Below are 22,080 nucleotides of genomic sequence, written 5' to 3'. Positions count from 1 at the left end.
GTTTAGTTTCCTGTCTTCATTTATGTTGGAAGTGATAGCAGAGCTGTATGTTTGAATTTTTTCAGAAATCTCTCAGTCAGAACATGTTACATCATGCTTAGGTAACTAGCGAAACTAGCGAGCTAACTTCCACTAACTTCCAACTCCGTTAAATGTAATAAATTCTGTTTTCAGGACCCAGACTACACCCAGATTTACGAGCACCTTAGTCCGATAAATACGGCAACAATGACGGCCTGCTTGCATGTTCTACATAAAAAAGTGCTTTGGTGGGTATCTGACGGACAAACACCAAACCAGTTCCAGATCACTGAAGTGGCACCATTTTTACAAACCAATTCTGGTTCATCCGTTTCACTGAACGATCCGCTTTCTCCCTTATCATTCTCCGTTAACAACATGCTTTTTCGGCCATGTGCACATGCGTGTTTTACCCATATTCTATCGCGATATTTCATTTTCTTATCGTTGCCTAACACTGTACCGGTATTACCGTAAATGGTATAATATGGCCCAGCCCTAGTTGTAAGATTCGGATAATTATTTGTTAAAAGCTAGAAATTTTAAATGAGAATAAGAAAGAAAAGTATTTCTTTGTGCCCTGGCAAAACTTTGCTAGACCCGCTCCTGCACAGTTACCAGCTGTCAGCCGCTTAGAAAAGGATCCTGGTGTTATTTGTCTCTCAGAAACAGTTCATAACTTCCCTTCAACTCATTCATGTTACCTAAAAGGTAAACCTGTTTGTCCATCACCTGTTCAGCTCTGATGATTCAGTAAGGACATCTCCTGGTTTCATCTTCGTGTTTCCCTCTCACCACATATCCAACTGATATCAAGACCAGCAGCTTTTACAGCTGTGGCTCCAGCAAACATCAGCTGATACTAGAAAGTATTATTAAATCAATTCTAACAACAGCTTATCAAGTTTAAGGGTGCTTCTGTTGTTTAACACGACCTCCGCTAGTTTCCTCTTTCTGGCGCAAAGTGGGTTATAAATAAGCAAGAGAGACGGGACTTGCGGCAGAAACGCCGATCAGCTGATCATTGATCAGTTTTGTGATTGAAGTTGTGATTTTTTGTTGCTGTGATGTTTGTTAAAGGTTTAGTGTTGACCCCAGAAAGAAGCTTACTGTGACAGTATTGTCATTTGTGAAAAACCTCTGTGTGCAACGGATGGTTAAAAAATGGTTCAAATAAAACATTTCAATTCATTCCGATTTTTTGTAATATAAATATGGAATTGTTGATTTGAATGAGTACACCAGAGGAATTTTAGGCACTGGTTAAATATAACATCTGTTTTTGGAGGTTATTAAAACATATCACGATATATCCAGTATCGCAATATAGCCAAAAAATATCACAATATTAGAGTCCTCGTATCACCCAGCCCTAGTTCAAAGGTGTTTGCATTTGGACCTGATAGCAGACATGACTTTGATACCATGTTTCCACACCCCAGTCACAGAATGGCACAGCATATTTCTAGTTTTGGCTTCAGTTTGTTACAACAGGAAGAAGCTTAGATCTGTAATCTATCTCCTTGTATTGTCTGAAACTACCAAAAAAAAGCTGTAACAAATGGCTCACAAGTTCCTGAAGTTAAATAAATGTTTTAAATCTGATTCTTTTATACGACCAATGTGGAAAAGCCTAAAATTTCTCAGTCTGCTTAATAAGAAAATTAACTAGTATTTACATTTGAAAAGGAGGCGTTTATTTCAAGAAGAGAATAGAGAAAATTCTTGAACACTTCACTTGAACATAAAGGAACTTTTGAATATTTAAAGACATTTCATTCCTACTGTGTATTCCTGCCAATGAGGAAATATTCCTGCAGTCAGTGTTTAGAAACATGGTTAGTGATTCTTCAGTTACTGGTACGTTCAAAACAATCCATCCTTTCTGAAACTTAGGAGAGGGTGCATGGACCAAAGCAAATCAGAATGGTTGAAAATAAAGAAAATACATGGTTTTCAGTGGCTAAGTCAGAGTCCAGACCTTAACCATGAGAGAAGACCACTGAGATGCTGTGGCATGACTTAAGAAGAGCTGTGTAATTAAAGCATGTCATAAATATTAATGAACTGAAAATATGTAGGAGGAATCATCTAAAATTCTTTCTTTCCAATGTGCAAGACTCATTAGCATCCACAGGAAATCTCTGATGGAGTTGCTACTGTTAAGCTGAACTGAAAATTGAACAGGCTATCAAACCCCAACCCTACAGATGATTGTCCGAAATAATACTCACAGCATCATTTAAGCAAGGGCAGCCTCACCATGAATGTAGTTCATGGTATATCTTCCCAGTATTTATTTGTTGGCTTACTTTCCAAACTGTTCTAACTTTTCAGGGGGTGATTCACTCATGTTACAATTATCAATATTGAGAGTTGAACGAAAACTCCTCAACTGAGAATATTAAGTGAATCCCACAAGCAGCCAGAGGTGGATATTGACTACATTTAAACATCTAAAGGATGTTCCACCAAAATAAAGCAAAGCATAGTGTTAAGATTGCATAAAAGCTTTACCTATACGATCTAAAGAGAAAAACTTGATCAGAATGAAAGCACCAGTGGCAAATCATAACACTGTGTATACAGTAACCTGCTGCACCCTCTACCACAAGTGATCTCAATGAACCTCTCAGTTATTTTACAGGAAGCACCTATTCAGTCCAGAAGGTCAGCTCAGAAACGTTATCATACGTATATCTGTCTGTCCCATGTAAATATATTTATCTTCCAACAACTGAGAACGAAGGCTGTTAACAAGACCAACTGGGATAAGATGAGAATAAGATTGCTCCACATTTTGTCTGCCTACTCCCAAAATCAATTTGGGAGACATTATTTTGAGAAGCAAATGTCAAATTTACATACTGGGCTCAGAGGATAAAGACATTTAAACACGCAAGTGCATCAAATACACCTAAAATAATTGGTGCTATGTTTAGTTTGGCAAGGACTGACAAAATTCTGGATGGTGCTTGTGCACATGCAATAGTGCATATTCTATAATTAGGTCTAGATGTCAAATGTACAACTATTCAAATGGGTTAGTCGGGTCCACTGAGGAATATGTGCTCATTGAGAGCAGATGCTGATTGAAATCAAGCGTGCACACAGGGAGATATTAATATCACCTAAAGGATTATGCCAAAAAGCAGTACAACATATTACACACAGTGCCTCAGAAAGTAAAATTAAATAATTTCCTATGTGGTGTCTGAGGGCCAAGCTGAACTCTCTGTATTTAATTAATTGAGCTGAGAGAACTATAAACAGCAAGCCTTTGACTCTTCATCCCATTTCCCCCTAAAGCTTGTTGGATATAAATATCAGTATGGAACCATGCTGGGCTTTCACAAAGAGGATTAGAGTGAGGAAAGAGGAATCAGACAAAACTTGCTTTACTTTATTTAGTGACACCACCATTTGTATTTGAATCTGGAAGCCATAGCAGGCATACAAGTCCAACATGCCTTCCATTTCCAATGCGGGAAACAGCTTTGTTTTTGACGCATGAATTTTGAAATGGATGATTTCTGAAATTCTTTCACAAGGTTTTTCCAAATATTCTCAACATAATGGACTACAGAAATTTTAAATTTAGACCCTCAAATTTAGTTTGACAAGGAATGTTAGTTAGGAATTCTTAGTTAGCGTATTCTTAGTTAGCGTATTCTTAGTTAGCGTATTGTCTGTCTTGTCTTAATGTTGGTTTAAAATGGAGCACTGTAACAAAAAATAATTTCCCCCAGGGATCAATAAAGTATTCTGATTCTGATTCTGATGTGCATGGCAGCAGAATACAGAAAGATGCCCTAACCCAAACAAACCTTTGCTTTCCTACTGCACTGGAGGTTAAACAATCTTTGGAGTTGGACCAAGAGAGGTTTATCCATCTGCTATTTGACCACTCTGATGAAAATCCAATCATCTACTTTTTTTTTTTTTTTTTTTTGCCTGTCCCGTTTGGCTCTTTTGCCATCAGAATTATTGTCTAAAGGCAAAAAAAGATGCCCAACGGATTTACTTTACCAAATTGACCATCCCAGCCTTGCCATAATGGTCCATTTGATTCACCTTTTATTGTTTATTTTATTTTCACTTGCTGAATACGGGACAGACTTGACTGGAGGAAAGAAGGGGAGGAAGAAAGAGGGAAAGAGAAACAGCTGAGAAGAGGGACGGGGGAGAAGGGCAAAAAACAAAAACCAACAGAATCCAATCATCTACTTGACCAAAGGGGAACCAAGAGACATCAGAAGTCACAGTAGCCAACTTGGCAAACCAGCAAAAGTCCCATCATCAGAACCTAATTAAAAAAACCCGGGGCTAGGAGACTTAGATCTCCACTCTTCCAACACTAAGCGTGGTGGCAGGGGAGGGGCTCAGAAGGCTTTTGCAGCAGACTCACATGTGGAAATGGGAAGGCAGAAACAGCCAACATGCAGCCAGAGCTGACAGACTGTGAGATAAGAGGGTGCTGGGAAACACAGCTCTGATTTGTGATACCACAACTGGTAGAAATGTGAGCTGACCCTCAAAGGTGTGAGCAAAGAAACAAAAAAAAAAATAAGCACTGTGATTCATACAAACTCACTTTAATTCAACAATGTAATCACAAAGCTGTTCTATTAGACTGCAGAGGATTGCTGCAAAGGACATTAGACATTGCCAGGCTTTCTTTGTGTTCGCTGGTGTGATAAAACCTAAAACCCAGTCACATACAAGTCTTTCTTAATCCGGTATCTCTGCTTCAGCCTCTATATGCGTTCACATAAAGGAGTCATCTGACAAATCGTTACTTCTTTAACAAAAACTACGCAAGCGTGCAGAAGCAAGGTGTGAAACATTAACTGTTGCTGTTTCCATAGGAATTAAGATGGCAAGTAGCACTCGGGTCCCGCTAAACTGATTATAAGCACATGTGTGCACCTCTACATAACTAGATATTAGAGGTGCACACATGTGCACCAACAGGCCTGGAGCATTCAGGTGTGTGCTACCACATTTCCAAGGAGTAAGTAATAATCTCAGACGAGCAAAACCCAGAAACCACATCAGGCTACGTCCACAAGTACACGGGTATTTTTGAAAACGGAGATTTTCCGTTTTCGTTTAAAAAAATAATCCCGTCCACACGTAAACGCAGAAATGAAGGAAAACACTGCTAGGAACATGCCAAAGCAACAGATGGCGATATATTCCTAACCGTGTAGAAATGTTGGCCAATCAGAAGTCTAGAAGCCTCGGTGGGAAATAGTAAACAAGGATGGGGCATAGAAGTGTGAGGGAGACAGTAACTGTGTGTGTATATGTAAGCATGTAAACACTGCAGAGAGTACAATTAACAGTAACAGTATTGTAGAAATTCATTTCACCGAATAACGTGGCGCACAGTGTGACGTCAAAAAAGGCGCACACTTTTGACGCTGCGTTTCCTGCGTTTTCTCCGCTTTTCTTGTCCACACGTAAATGCAAAAACGAAGTTTTCAAAAATATCCACCCTGGCCGGAGTTTTTAAAAATCTCAGTTTTCAGTGACCGAAAACGCCGTTTACGTGTGGACGAAAGGTGCAAACGCATAGAAAAATCTGCGTTTTCAAAAATACCTGGGTACGTGTGGACGTAGCCTCAGACTCTACAGGCCAGTTAGCATGTTAAATGTTAGCATTTATGAGAGTATAATTAGAAAAAAGACTGAACAAGTATGGCTTTTTTTTTCTCTAATTAAAACACGGCAGGAGGTTTGCAAAATTGCAACTGAACAAAGGACACAACGTCTGGAACAATGCCCTTTGGAAAGATAAGACCGAAGTGGAGTTGCTTGGCCATAATTCATACTTATCGTAATCTGCATGAAAACAAGGCTCACTCTTCCTGCTCAACAAATGACAAGGGCGGAGCCTTATACCACGTGATACAGAAGCTGTGCCGTGTGATGCTAAAATTAGCAGGGAAAAAACAACGGAGAGCACGTCAGGGATGACGAGAAAGTGACAGGAGTAAATCCGTCCCGGTCAACCACCCAAACATCAATAACGGGAACCTTATACAGCGCTTCCCTATACACGTCGAACTCCCGCAGGCACAAAGAAATTACATAAGCTATCACTTATCACCTGACCAAAGATATGGCTCCCATCAACACTGAGCAAAACAAGGGATTTAGGAAAATGATCAACACCCTAGACAAACGCTACACAGTGCCGTCCCGCAACTATTTTTCTATTGTTGCACTACCTGCTCTATACACGCAGTGTCGAGCAACGGTGGAGACGGAATTTCAAGCAGTACAACATTTTGCGGCAACAACAAAACGTGAGACATTTGTTGTTTTTATGTTTATTTATTGTTTTTATGTTCAGTCTCAACTGTTACGAAGATGATGTGCAGTTAATAAGTGCAATAAATATTTATACTGGAAAAGAAAATCGTGATCTCAATTCTAAGCCAAAAAATCGTGATTCTCATTTTATGCAAAATCGTGCAGCCCTACTACCAACTGTCAAGTTACAGTCCTTGGGGACTCATAATGTGGGCCACAGAACCTTGACCTCACTGAGTCACCAATAAACTCCTGTATATACAAAAATACCCTAAAATCAAATGTGAGGACTGAAAGCTGTAACACAATGTAACAAAATAATGATCCTAAACACATCAGCAAATCTACAACAAAATGACTGAAAACGAAAAGAACCAAAGTGTTGCAATGGCCCAATCAAAGCCATCAACCCAAAATTCCTCTACTGATGACCTCTGACGTTGTCAGAAAATGATTACTGTTGCTAAATGTGGTTCTACAAGATATTATAGCTGCCAGGGAAAGATTCAGCATAAGCATGGTGCTAGAACACACCCCAATGGCTTTAGAGATGACTAACCTATCTTAACTGCACCAGCAGTGAAAATGTGACATTGTTTCAGCTCAGGCTTTTCATTTTTTGTTGGTTTGTTGTCTGCAAGAAAACAATAGGAGGCATCTGCCAACTGAGCATTTGAGATATTAACAGCTTACTGTGTTGTCATTCATCATTTTTGTAAACAAAACGAGAAAAACACAGATGACAACATGTTATTTAGTTTCAATGTCGCTGTGCCATTATTGTAGTATCACTACAGCATGCATGTTTTTGTGTCAGATCCTGTAAAAACAACCAGACACACTGACAAATAACCAGGCCATTTATTGTTCTATTCGTGTGCCAAGTTGCTGAAAGGACTTGTGTTTGAAACAAAAACAAAAAAAACCCCAGTGTAACCACAGTTTTGGGCTACTGGATTCAAATCTATCTGCACCTGCAGGGTCATATGCAGAACTGTGTGACGTGTGGCTAAGCTCTAGCCAACAAGATTATCAAATGATCCAATAAACTTTGGATGATAGTCACAGACATGATCACAAGGTGCTAAGCTCGATGGAAAACAGAGTCGCCTGTGCCACTTCCCAAAGCCTGCTCCACCGAGAGGCACAGAGAGAGCAGTGCTGAAAGAGCGAGGGCAAGATGGGGAGCGTAGGAACTGCATAGGTCACAGCGCATCAGTGAGAAAAACAGTGAACACCCTCGGAGAAAGAAAAGAATCAGAGAAAACTCGTACTGCTGTAGCAGCGCAAAATTCAGGGCTTATAAAAGATGACAGCCTTGTAAGTTACAGCCTCCTCCTATCAGTAATTACAGTGTAGCCAGACAGTCATAAAATCTAATGCATTGTAAATTATGAGTTGTTACACAGAAACCATTAATTCTGCATGAGAACAGGCAACTGGGCAGTGCTCTCTCCATTGGTTTGCCTCCTCGTGCTGCGATTAAACTGACAATTAATTACTGAGAGAGAAGGCCAAGCGAACAACAACAATCCGATACGTCACTGATCCCCTAAGGGAAATGCTCTTTGCTGTTTGCCCTGCTCCAAGAAGAGGTCAAAGGCAACAGCTCCAATGGCCTGCAGGGAGATGCTTCGACACAGCAGCAATTACAGGGGTTGGATGCAGTGGAATTCTGTACAAAATAGTTAAAGAATTTAATCAAGCAAGTAGAGTTAGGGCCCAACAATTTAGGAAAAAACAGCCAACTGATTCTTCAGCATAAATAAATGTTTACTTCACCTCTAAAATAAATCAGACCACAGAGAATAATACTGCCGGTTGTGTCCTCACAGAGTTGAGACGAGTCAAAGAAGCATCATCTTTTAGGCAAATACTACATTATTAGCAGAATTAGAATCACTCAAATAATGATAAGAACTCTTTGGCCAGTCAGTGACCATTTTTTGGGCTTCCTCTGATTTTGCTGACAGCTCTGCTCAAAGATACCCTGAAAAGTGTCTTATCTCTAGAAGCACAATGAAGCATTATTTGTTTGTGGGATCCTATGATGTTTGCATTATGCACATGCACAGAGGACAGCAACTAGCCCCTCAGCTGTGGCTGCTGCAGGCTTTTATAAAAAAGGAAAACTATATATATAAAAAATGCAGATCTTCTCACTGTTTGGTAGGAGGGGCTAAAATGGCTCTTTTTCATGTTGAAGGTTGCCAAACCTTGGGTTAGGTGATCTCAGAGACATAATAGAGAGCTTCCTCCAAAGGGTGGCTGGGTTCTCTCTTAGAGATAAGATGAGAAGTTCAGCCATCCGGGACAGGCTCAGAGTAAAGCCCCTGCTCCTCCACATCAAAAGGAGCCAGTTGAGGTGTATCGGATAAGGATGCCTCCTGCCCGCCTCCTCTGTGAAGTGTTCTGGGCATGTCCCACCAGGAGGAGCCCCCAGGGCAGCAAAGGACATGCTGGAGAGATTATATCTCCTGGCTGGCCTGGGAATACCTTCGTGTTCCCCCCGACAAGCTGGAGGAGGTAAAACTGGAAACAGACTTGAAAAGAAACAGTTCTGGTGAAGCACTGATGCCTCAAAGCTAGAAGGTCTTAGTTTGGTTCTCTGTGGCATTTTTTGTCCCCTGTGGCTGCATAGGTTTCCTCCTTCCTCCCAAAGGAAGCATAAAGTCCAGAGCATAAAGTGTTCTGGACTTAAGGTAAATATGGCTTGTCGTATAAAGTGCTTTGAGTGGTCAATAAGATTAGACAAGCGCTAACAGATTTTGTCACCAGACATAACCTGTGTGGGGGCTGTGTGGGGGAGAGCTACCTCCTCTGTGAGCTCCACAGTTTCTGGTCAATCAATTGATCTGTACAAACTAGCAGATTAAAGCGTGTTGTGTGAGTTAACGTATAGCCTGAGATCAATAAAACTGATGTGTCTGTCAGATTTTAAGGTTAGGGTAGTGTGCTCTTTTGGGGAATAAACCACTAAAAAGACACCACCCACTCATTATTTCTCCAAGGATCAAAAATCATAGAGATGTGTTTCTTTGACAAAAGCCTCTTTAGCTAACATAAATCTAAGCACACCTCATTAACCAGGGACCAGGCTACAGTTTCCTTTTTGTTGTCATAGGGCTAATGTTAATTAGTTACAGTGTGTAAATGTACTCATCATTATAGCTGGTGAAATCAACTTGCAACAGCTTGTTTAAGGCACTTTTAACAATGTAGGCTGTAGGACTGGGCGATATGGCCTAAAATCCATATCACAGTATAATCTGAAGCATGTGCGGTAACGATATATATTGCGATATATTCTTTTCTTCTGTATAACGTATGTTACACACTATAAGGCACACTTAACATCCTTTAATTTTCTCAAAAATCGACAGTGTGCCTTTGTTAAAAGTCCGCAAGTTATTTGAACTACATCACTGTGGAGTAAAATTCCTTCTGACCGAGGACGACTCAGTTGAAGCGTGATCGGCAATCAGTGCAAACATACATTACAGTCTTATATAGGAATTCTGGTTGGGCTTACTGACCTCGAACCGATTTTGTGCAGTGTACGGCGCGCAGAAATCTGTCAAAAAATGTTTTAGTACGACTTTGGTTAGCTATGAAGGCGCACCGCTTGATGGATTGGCGGAGCATTACGGCTGCCGTAGTCAGGAGCCTTGCGGAGTAATCCAAAACTGGGTCCAAAACTCCGTCTCTTCAGGTCCCAAAGTCAAACGAACACTGCGGCATCACTGAGAGTTAAAAACTGTCTAAATTCATAAGTGGTCCGCAGGTGCGCATTCGCTGTCAAAATAAAAAACACGCACAAGGGTTAGGGTTAAATTTAAAAACTGTACTTTTGAGTTAAAATATATATTTATAATTTTAATAAATGACAAATTAAAAAGGCATGAACATTTTTTTTGTATCGAAAAAATATCGAACCGTGACACCAAAGTATCGAACCAAACCGAACCGTGAATTTTGTGTATCGTTGCACCCCTACCCAATATGTATATTTAGCATTTTGCCACAGTTACTGTCACTTAAGAAGCACAGCAGCTGCCTGACTGCACAAGGAAAGAAGGCAAGGATGTAGCAATGTGCAGGGTTAACGTGCAAGTGTAAAAAAAGGGGTAGCCTTGAATATTTGAGTATCACCTAGCTACGGTAAAATCTGTTTTCCAGGAATTGGAAAATGTGGCTGGACCTGATGATGTCGATCACAGGCAAACATAGCTTTCTCAAAAAGTAGCCGAAGAATCCATGATTGCAGCCTTAACGTCCTCAACTGAAGCATCGGTGTGTGGATTCCTTCCTGCATGATGGTCGGATGGTGACTTGACCTTAAATCCCAATGATGAAGTGTTTCCAAACATAATAAGACATTGAAGCTAATGACATTAAAATGGGCTCATTTCAATGTAAAGGTCTTCGTAAAGTAGCAGTTGCCAAAGGAAAAAGAAAATCCAACTGACATTTGACAAACCACGCTGTACACTTTAAAGGAATATGTTCCCCAAGGGCACCAAAATGCCACTGCGTGCAGTAACAAACAGTAATCCACAAGCTGACAGAGTTCCCCTTAAATCGTGTGGACAAGGAAAGCATAAGTGCATTGAAACTGTAAACGAGTTAATAAGCCCATTCTGTAATACACTTTTCTGTTGTGCTCTATACAAATGCTATTCATCAATGCCACGCGCAGTTTATCTCATCCAGGAGGGCCCATGCTGTTCCATAAATTCAGCTCCAATAATATCCAGAACTAAAATATGATGTAATTAAGAGGGCTTTTCTGCAGATTCATAAAAAATAGTCTTCATTTTCCTGCATTGCAAACAGCAAATGTTTCAAAAGATCGATTTTGTGCATTGCATTCATCCAATAACTCAAACAGGCACATAAAACCCCCACATGAGGGTTAAATTAGTTAAAACAGGCCTATTAGATGCACACCCAGGGACTTGCTTCCTCTCACAGGATGCCAATAAGATGCAGTTTACAACGCAGCACATGTCAACAGCCTATTTGCAGATATAACGACTGAGTTTTGAAGAAGGACTGTTTGATAATAATTTAGCACAGACAGCTTTTGAAAAAGGACTCAAATTCATTAGTTTCATGGGGGAAGGTAAAAGGAGGAAAATCAGAGGGGCTCTTTCCAGCGCTGCACCAGTAATTTATTGATCCACAATCAATGTCATCATGACTTTTAGAAGGACTAGCAGCTGTGATCGCAGCACCTACAATTGTGGAAACAGTTTCTAAATCTCAACATCTGTCAGAGCTTTTGTGACAGAAAAATTGCTTCCATCAAGCTTGAGCTTAATCAAACAGAGGATTTAAACAGCATTACAGCAGCAGAATGGAAATGAGTTCTTCTATACTTTACTTCATCAAACTAGACCTCCAAACCCACGTCCTGGTTCCCATTTTCAGATGTCATTTCCTAATTGAGATTAAACCACTGCATTTTGTGTCACAGGAGACAAATGGAGGACCGCGGGACATTTCTGAAATTAAATGGAACTTTCCTGTCATTCACACAATTCCAGTGTCTGGTCGCATGCCAGTACACAGGCTTAAATGAGAGAATCTGGCAGAGATGATCGTATTAACGACCCAGGCGGCAATGTAAAGGTTGTGCTCCCACAAAAGAGATGGTTACACTCCACCGCTTAAAAACAGTGTCAAGAAGTACTGATGTAAGCACTTCAAGGAGCATGGTACAATTCCAGAAAGAGGATCGGTCCTGTGGGAGGGAGATGCATTTGTGCGTGTGCGGTGTTTATATTTCAAAGAAACTGTCAAAGTAAATCTATAGGAATGGATTTTTGGGAGGCTTAGGCACACTGTTCACAGCAAGTATAGACACTGACCGAGAACTGTGTTATGACCCTTAGATTACAAGGTAAAATCCTATTCAGCAGCTTGCCACTGAGGGTTATATGGCTCGCTTTCAGTTTTTGACTTCTTGGTGTAATGTAGCAGTATCTAACAGGGTGATAAAGGACAGCAAGGTGACACACATTCCTTTATGCTGTGCAACAGAGAGCAGACGGCTTTTCTGAGTTCATGTTAATTGACATGGATTAGAGGCCAGATAAATCCGTTATATCTGATATCAAGCTATGAAGTACAAAGCATTATGAAATGCACAATGCTCTCATCTACTTATCTGGATTTATTTTGCCTCTGCCCTTGCTCGCCTTTTTCTATGATTCTAATAAACGCAAATAAACCCGACACCTGTGAACCGGCTTCTTACTGAAATGATGCCACGCACTTAAAACCGCAGTTATTCCTGCGAACTACACAGTATAAAGCAGCTCCGAGCACCGAGTCGTGCCATTTCAAAAGACGAAAATGTATCAAACTACATCTTCAGTAGCAAGTTTTAAATCTCAGTATTACCTTCGGCGCATGCCTGCTGAAGAAAAGAAAGAAAAGAAACAAGAAAAAGCCAAACAACATTTACAACCACAACAAGGGTCAAACGGCGTAGTCATAAACAAAACTGCATGTGATCGACTTGGCAAGCCTTTAACTCAATGTCACTTCCAAACACAGCATCCCTGGGAGCTGGGAGCTGGGAGCGAACGAATATTTTTAGTGGCAAGAAAAATTCCCCGACACATAACACACCGAAGGAAAAAAAAACACACACACATTTCCGACCCTTAATGAAAACACCCACCCGTGTTGTCGTCCGCGTCCCGTCCTTACAAGTTGTCCAGGAATCTTAGATCCGTCCGCTTCACACAGCGCTGATACCTCCTCTGCTCGGCGTCTCGAGCTGCACGCTGCGCTCATGGAGATGGAGGTGGGTTGGCGGGGGGCTGTCAGCGGAGAAGAGGAGACTGTCCAATCAGAGGCCGCCTTGATGAGGAGGGATGGCGGCCAATCTGCCCCGGCAGAGAGAGAGCGGGGTGATGCCGCTTTGTTTAACGGAGATTGACTTTCAAGCAACAGAGCGCGAGCGCTTATGATGTGATGGCATCTGGACGAAAATAAGCATGCGTACTAGTTTTGCTGCCGGGGGGGAGGTTTTCCAGCTGCTTCCGTAAAGAACGCCTTTATTTAATTGAGACACCATTAATGACATGGATTAACCATTGAAGGGGAACTGAGTATGTATGCAACCATCACCATTATGTTCCCATTAAATCATGAAACAGACCTACTGAAACACGAGTCAGTTCAAGTTGTCCATATTATTTAATGGGCATTCCAGTCCATGCCTCGTATTTTTTTAGACCCATGGTGGAAATGCTCTTTGCTCATGGCTAGAGCTGATCCATTTGATTGGCAGGTTCACCCGCAACAATATAATTACTAAATAATTAAGCATGTCAGCAGTTTTGCTGTTTTATTGTTTGTTTGTTTGTTTTTTAAGTGAAGTGGCTTCATTACAGTTTGCTTCCAAGGAGGCAGACTTTCTTGTCATTTTTAAAGTGGCCTTGAAATTAGCTGCTTTAAAAAAAGAAAGAAAAATTGGTCTAGTCTTTTGTATTTGACCATATTCAGAATAATTGTTTTAAGCCATTAAATCACTAACTAATAAATGATTCAAGCTTAACTCAAGGGATGAATGAGTTTTGCATCTAAACATAACAGATAACTTAGCATAGAAACAGTTTTAAATTGCATCTATATACACTTTGTTACTAGCAGCCTGTTGGAAAAAAATATGTAATTTGTTCCAGTTTCTTCTGGTGAATTTGCAAATCATCCCAAATATAACAGTTATCACACAGAGAGTAAATAGTCACATTTTTTGCCCTGACTAAGTTATTCCCAATCATAAACTTGCTATTTCCCACCACTGTGTCCAGCTTATACTTCAGCCAAGTTAAGATAAGTGAAAGACAAAAGAATAGGTGGCAGGCCTAAAAAAAAAGATCTACAGCTGGTGATCATATCTGAAAGTCTTGCTCTAAAGAAATCCAACAAAGACTTTTTGCAGGACTGAGAGATGCATCTGGCCATTCAGTTAATCTGTTTACTCTTCACCAAAGCCTGAACAGAACTGGATGAGTATCTGTAAAGAAGTCATTCTTAATGAAGAGAAAACAAAAGAAAAGGCCAATGTATGCCAAATTAAACAAATGGATTGAAAATCTGAGCCAACAGGGCTTATGGAGTAATGCAATTTGAGATTTTTGGTAATATTATTTCTTTGCAAATTTTGCAAAAATATATCTGCAAAATTTTGATTCACCAAACAATAATATCTAAAAAGTCTCTAATTGGCATTTCTGACCATGACAATGATTCCAAAGACATTCCAGATGCAGTAAAAGCACATCTGAATAGAAGAAAAGCCAAAAAAGAAAGCCAAACACCATTACAAAAAGAAGGTAGAAGAACACTTCTCCAACTCCAACCCCCGACGCATGTGGCAAGGACTCCAGACCATTACAGTCTACTGGACCACCAAACCCTCCCCCGCATCCTCTGATGTCTCCTTCCTCAACGAGCTCAACAACTTTTATTCAATTCAATTCAATTTTATTTATATAGCGCCAAATCACAACATAAGTTGCCTCAAGGCGCTTCATAGATACAGAGAAAAACCCAACAATCATATGACCCCCTATGAGCAAGCACTTTGGCAACAGTGGGAAGGAAAAACTCCCTTTTAACAGGAAGAAACCTCCGGCAGAACCAGGCTCAGGGAGGGGCGGCCATCTGCTGCGACCGGTTGGGGTGAGAGAAGGAAGACAGGATAAAAGACATGCTGTGAAAGAGAGACAGAGATTAATAACAGATATGATTCAATGCAGAGAGGTCTGTTAATACATAGTGAGCAAGAAAGGTGACTGGAAAGGAAAAACTCAATGCATCATGGGAATCCCCCGGCAGCCTATGTCTATTGCAGCATAACTAAGGGAGGATTCAGGGTCACCTGGTCCAGCCCTAACTATATGCTTTAGCAAAAAGGAAAGTTTTAAGCCTAATCTTGAAAGTAGAGATAGTGTCTGTCTCCTGAATCCAAACTGGAAGCTGGTTCCACAGAAGAGGGGCCTGAAAACTGAAGGCTCTCCCTCCCATTCTACTTTTAAATACTCTAGGAACAACAAGTAGGCCTGCAGAGCGAGAGCGAAGTGCTCTAATAGGGTGATATGGTACTACAAGGTCATTAAGATAAGATGGGGCGTGATTATTTAAGACCTTGTATGTGAGGAGCAGGATTTTGAATTCAATTCTGGATTTAACAGGAAGCCAATGAAGGGAAGCCAAAACAGGAGAAATATGCTCTCTCTTTCTAGTCGTTTATGCTCGTTTTGAGCGAGGGAACCCCACAACCACAACCAAAGCAGACGTGACGCCAGACCACCAACCTCTGACTCTCTCCCCCACCGATGTAGGAGCGGTGCTGAGCAGGATCAATGTCCACAAGGCTGCAGGTCCTGATGGCATCCCCGGGCGTGTTCTCAGAGCGTGTTCTGGGGAGCTTGCAGGAGTGCTCACAGACATATTCAATCTGTCCTTGGCCCACGCTGTGGTACCGGCCTGCTTGAAATCCACCTCCATTGTCCCGATACCCAAAAACTCCAACCAATCTTGCCTCAATGACTACCGCCCAGTAGCACTCACCCCCATCATCACTAAGTGCTTAGAGCAGCTGGTCCTAGCACACTTCAAATCCTGTCTCCCCCCCACCCTGGACCCCCACCAATTCGCATACCGCCAGAACAGGAGCACAGAGGATGCAGTCTCCATCGCACTGCACTCTGTCCTCTCACACCTGAACAACAACAAAACCTACGCCAGAATGCTGTTTATAGACTTCAGTTCAGCATTCAATACAATCCACCCCTCACAACTCATCAGGAAACTGACAGACCTGAGCATCAGTTCCCTCATCTGCAAATGGTTACTGGACTTCCTGACCAACCGCCCCCAACATGTCCGGCTGGATAACCACTGCTCATCTACCATCACAATGAACACCGGTGTACCACAAGGCTGTGTGATGAGCCCTTTCCTCTACTCCCTCTTCACCCACGACTGCAGACCTGCTGATGGTTCCAACACCATCATTAAGTTTGCAGATGACACCACGGTGATTGGCCTCATCAGTGACAACGATGAGGCCGCCTACAAGGAGGAGGTGGATCGTCTGGCTGAGTGGTGCGACAGAAACAACCTGCTGCTTAACACCGAGAAGACCAAGGAGCTCATCGTGGACTACAGGAGGAATGCTGACCCACATCCACCCATCCACATTAAGGGGACGGCTGTGGAGCGTGTGAGCAGCTTCAAGTTCCTGGGAGTCCACATCTCCGAGGATCTCACCTGGACGACCAACTGCTCCAAGCTGGTCAAGAAGGCTCACCAGCGCCTCTTCTTCTTGAGGACTCTGAGGAAGAACCACCTGTCCTCAGACATCCCGGTGAACTTCTATCGTTGCACCATCGAGAGCATCCTGACCAACTGTATAACAGTCTGGTGCGGGAACTGCTCTACCTCGGACCGGAAGGCGTTGCAGAGGGTCGTGAAAACTGCCCAGCGCATCGCTGGAGCACCACTTCCTGCCATAAAAGACATCTACAGGAAGCTGTGTCTGAAAAGGGCTGGGAAAATCATCAAAGACCCCAGTCACCCATCACATGGACTCTTCACCCTCCTGCCCTCTGGGAGGCGCTACAGGAGCCTCCGGACTAAGACCACCAGGTACACAGCTTCTTCCCCACAGCTGTCAGACTCCTGAACTCTGCCTCCTGACATCTGACCCACGTTAACACATGGACTGAACATACACACACCCACAATGGACAACTGTACCCTCAAACACACAATAATAACATGGACTGAACCACCACTCACAACCACTAGCACTTTATATAGCCTCTGTAGAAACTACACCCTCACTTATCTTAACTGCACTACTGTATAGCTCTGTGTAAATAATTTGATGTACATTTGATAATTTTTAATCCTACAACTGTTTACAACTTGCATAGTTCCCATTTCTGTATAACTGTATATCTCAGATTTCTGTAAAGTTATTTATTTCATATTCTGTATAGTTTTTCATATTTATATCCTGTTCATAGCCTGTACATAGCTTGTACTCACTACAGCCTGTACATACTTATAGTTATAGAATATTCACAACATACTTCATACCGTGTACATTATAACATACCATAATAGACCCATTTCTGTAATATACTCACATATCTATATTATTGCTAATATATATTGTAATATATCTATATCACTAAAGCACTTCTGGATGGATGCAAACTGCATTTCGTTGCCCTGTACCTGTGCATGTGCAATGACAATAAAGTTGAATTCTATTCTATTCTATTCTATCAGGAAATGCGTGGAAGATGTCGTCCCATCCAGAACAGTCAAATCCTTCCCAAATCAAAAACCCTGGATTAACGGAGATGTTCGCGCGGCACTGGCGGCACGGAACACCGCCTTTGCCTCCGCGAACACATCAGACTACAAACACGCACATTACCAACTCCGGAAGACGATCAAAGCAGCCAAACGTGAGTACAGGGACAGGGTGGAACAACAGTTTGACAACCCTCGGAGTATGTGGCAGGGACTAAACACGATCACAGACTTTAGAGGGAAAACCAGCACACCGCAGACCACGGCCTCTCTGTGTGAGGATCTAAACGTATTCTACGCTAGATTCGACACAGCGAACACCATGAGACCGGACAGTGTGCGCACCGCGGATGACGTCAGTGCGCACACTGTGTCTGAGGAGGATGTGCGGAAGTGCTTCAGGAAGGTGAACGCACGCAAAGCTACTGGTCCGGACGGGATTCCCGGCCGCGTCCTCAGGTCATGCGCGGCTCAGCTGGCTGGAGTGTTCACGCACATCTTCAACCTTTCCCTCTCTCTGTCTGTAGTCCCAGCCTGCTTCAAAATGGCCACCATCGTCCCTGTACCCAAATCCTCCACCATCTCCTCATTGAACGACTGGCGACCTGTAGCCCTGACCCCCATCGTAAGCCAATGCTTCGAGAAGCTGGTCAGGGACTTCATCTGCTCTGCACTACCCGACTCACTGGACCCTCTACAGTTTGCATACCGCCACAACAGGTCCACTGATGATGCCATAGCCCTGACACTACACACTGCCCTGTCACACCTGGAGAAGAGAGACACGTATGTGAGGATGCTGTTTGTAGATTACAGCTCAGCATTCAATACCATCGTTCCCTCGAAGCTGGACAGGAAACTGCAGGATCTAGGACTGAGCAGCTCCCTCTGCAGCTGGATCCTTAGCTTCCTGTCTGACAGACGCCAGGTGGTCAGACTGGGCAGCATCACCTCATCCCCCATCACACTGAACACTGGTGCTCCACAGGGGTGTGTACTGAGCCCTCTCCTGTACTCACTCTACACCTACGACTGCACAGCCACTAACAGCTCCAACATCATTGTGAAGTTTGCGGACGACACTACAGTGGTGGGTCTTATCACCAACGGTGATGAGACGGCTTACAGGGAGGAGGTCAGCGCCCTGACCCACTGGTGTCAAGACAACCATCTCACCCTCAACGTCGCAAAGACAAAGGAGTTGATAGTGGACTTCCGGAGGTGCAGAGAAGTACACACCCCCATCACCATCAACGGCGCTGCTGTGGAGAGAGTGAGCAGCTTCCGGTTCCTTGGCGTACACCTGGCTGAGGATCTTACGTGGTCAGTACACACAAACAAAACAGTGAAGAAGGCGCAGCAGCGCCTCTTCTTTCTCAGGAGACTGAAAAGATTCGGCATGAGCCCCCGCATCCTCAGGACCTTCTATCACTGTGCCATTGAGAGCATCCTCACTGGATGCATCACCACCTGGTATGGCAACAGCACCGCCTACAACTGCAAAGCTCTCCAGCGAGTAGTGCGGTGCTCTGAACGGATAATTGGAGGTGAGCTTCCCTCCCTCCAAGACATCTACAGGAAGCGGTGCCTGAGGAAAGCGGGGAGGATCATCAAGGACTCCAGTCACCCCAGCCATAAACTGTTCAGACTGCTTCCATCAGGAAGGAGGTTCTGCAGCATCCGGTCCCGTACCAGCAGACTGAGAGACAGCTTTTTCCATCAGGCCATCAGACTGCTGAACACGTCATAGACACCTCAGCTTCACTACTGGAACTTCAACATTATGCACTCCACACTGTATATAAATGCCACTTGTTTTGCACATATTCAACTCTGTATATTTTATATATTTTATTATTATTATTATTATTATTATTTTATTTTATTTTTTTACTATTTAATTTGTAAAAATGTGTATACACACACACACACACACACACACACACACACACACACGTAGGAAAATATTTAGTATACACATCCAGAAATGCATACACTATTATATATTGTACATATATTTATTAGTTTCAGGTTGGCCATTCTTGTATTTTGCTCATTTGTGTTGTTGTGTTTGCACATCTCTGTTGCTTGTGGGGCTCGCACACAAGAATTTCACTCGCATGTGCTGTGCCAGTGTGCCTGCACATGTGATGTGACAATAAAAAGTGATTTGATTTGATTTGATTTGATTTGATTCTAAGAATGCATAATGACAGTCATGGATTGACCTCCCCTGAGCCCAGGCCTCATTAATGAAGCAGTGTGGTATCATCTTGACAGAGCAGAATGAAAAGGCAGCCTATATCCAAAGAAAGGCTCTGGAATGTCCTTCAAGAAGCCTGGAGAACTATACTTGAAGACTGTTTAAGGAAAGCTTGCATACAAGTTCAGGCTGTGTTTAGGAATAAAGGTGGTCATACCAAATAATGACTTTCAAGCTTGAATGCTTTTGCCGTATAATTTGTATTTCCATGTATGTTTGCATGTTTTAATAAAACACTACCTATTTCCCATTGTATGAGCAAAATGTAAATAAATAAAGGGTGGCTCAAAACCTTTGCCCAGTACTGTATTTAGAAAGTAGATGTTAGATAAAGTATAAAATCTGTTCTCCTTTTAGTGGCTTGGGAAATTCTCTTAGCAAAGAGAACGAGAACAAATCTTTGTGTGCAGCAGTGCATTCTAAAGTTTAATAAAATCTACACCCTGTGTTGGACCAATTTGGCAGACATCATCCAAAGTTATTGACCTTTCTGTCCATTTTTCTTGTTTCCCTAGGGAGACGCAATGTAGACACTGTAAGACAGGCAAGATCTTTCTTTAATTCTTTTGGTCATTTTATGATTTTTATTACAGAATTTGGAAAAAGGCCGAAGATGGCATGCATAGAAGGTGCTGAGCTGGATTTAACCCTGCTATTCATTAGGAAATCACTGGTGAGCCAAAAAAATTCAAACAACTGCTGCCTAATATTTCTTTGGTACTTTATGTGTTGCTGTAAAGGACCAACTCTCCAATGCCTGAGTTCTACAAAACCTCTGAAGAAGCTCTCTTCTTTCTGGCACTAAGATAGAAGCAGTGGATTCTTTGGCTTGTAAACTGGAATGGCCACCAGCATTTTCACTCACATTCTTTTGTTAATTCATAGTTATTTGTTCTAAGGTTTGAAAAGTTGAGAAGAAAAGTAAGTTAAAGGTAAAGATTTGTGTATGAGCTGTAGGGATATGTTCTTAGCATAACTGAAATGTTTTCTATTGTAGGGTCTTTTACCTTACAATTTAAACTGCATTGAGGCAACTGTTCCTGTGATTTGACACTATATAAATAAAGTTGGATTCATGTTTTAAAGGTCTATTGCCCCAATTAAAAACGTAAGAATAAAGAAGCTATGGCTTAAAGCACACATCAAATGTAAACAGTATATCGCCTAAAAGTTATTATATTTTAAAATTAATATTGAAATACGGCCCCATTTTATTTTTATTTTTTTTGGGCTTCAGACTTCTTCAAACAAACACATTTGAATACACAATTCCAGAAAACTCAGATTTTGCCCTCCATCCTTTACCTGATTTTTTAATGAAGCTTAAGTTCAATAAGGAAGACCTGTAGTCACACATTTGTCTGCTTCCCACATGTTTGGTCACTAATCTAAGCTTTACTATCAAGCTCATTGTGACATAATTAGTCTAGTCCAATAGTCTTTCTGCTGGCCTTCTTTAGGCCAATCAGCCTGCACTCTGCATACTTTAAATCTCACTGCTCATCTGTCATTCACCCTTTCAAACGCCTTTGTGCAACCCACCTCTGCCCTCATCTCCCTTGTTCCTCAGGCTCCATTCAAACCTCCGTCTTCATCTCCACCACCAGTATCTGCACTCCAGCAGGTTCTGTCCTAATCCCCATCACCACTGGGATTCCATTCTGCAGTAATGGGCCATCAGAGTCTAACTGCCAGATACCTTAATTGAATTCTATATATCAATATATCATCTTCAGTTTCTTCTAATTATCTCTCCATATTGAATTGATTTTATCAGTAAAAAATGCACCGGATGTTTAAGTGTAGTATGTTATAAATACTGTAAAATTTCAAGAACAATTGCACAGTCTTTTATTGGCTGGTCAGTCTTTTTCACTTGGTTTGTTTTCTATTGTTTTTTTTGTTTCCAATTTGGTTTCTTAGCTTTGTGTACATGTTTGCTTGAGTAGACCTGAAAAAGAAAATTTTCAGGAATTTCCAGATCTCTGAACTTGGTCCCGCTGGAGGCTTCTTCCTATTAAAAGGGAGTTTTTCCACTGTTGCCAAGTGCTTTTTCAGAAGGGGTTGTTGATGATTATTATTTTCTCTCTATTATTGTAGGGTCTTAAAAAAAGCAGTTAACA

General features: G+C 41.9%; 1 protein-coding gene across 2 annotated transcripts in view; it reads right to left on the bottom strand.

Annotated features, from left to right (window-relative positions):
- The window catches only part of LOC146642400 (beta-1,3-galactosyltransferase 1-like), a 195,980-nt gene extending 182,850 nt beyond the window's left edge, over positions 1-13,130 (bottom strand). For both annotated transcript variants that reach the window (XR_014909595.1, XM_085398214.1), the window contains exon 1: positions 13,034-13,130. The gene's annotated coding sequence lies outside the window, so the exon portion shown is untranslated. The remainder of the gene's footprint in view (positions 1-13,033) is intronic.
- Positions 13,131-22,080: the final 8,950 nt, after the last annotated feature.

This window comes from Rhamphochromis longiceps, linkage group LG23 (genome assembly GCF_057381845.1).
Source record: "Rhamphochromis longiceps isolate RC_006_pf linkage group LG23, R_longiceps_female_GT1.1, whole genome shotgun sequence".
In the NCBI taxonomy this organism is placed as follows: Eukaryota; Metazoa; Chordata; class Actinopteri; order Cichliformes; family Cichlidae; genus Rhamphochromis; species Rhamphochromis longiceps.
The sequence above is the reverse complement of the archived record's forward strand: the minus strand, read 5'-3'. Positions and strand labels throughout refer to the sequence as shown.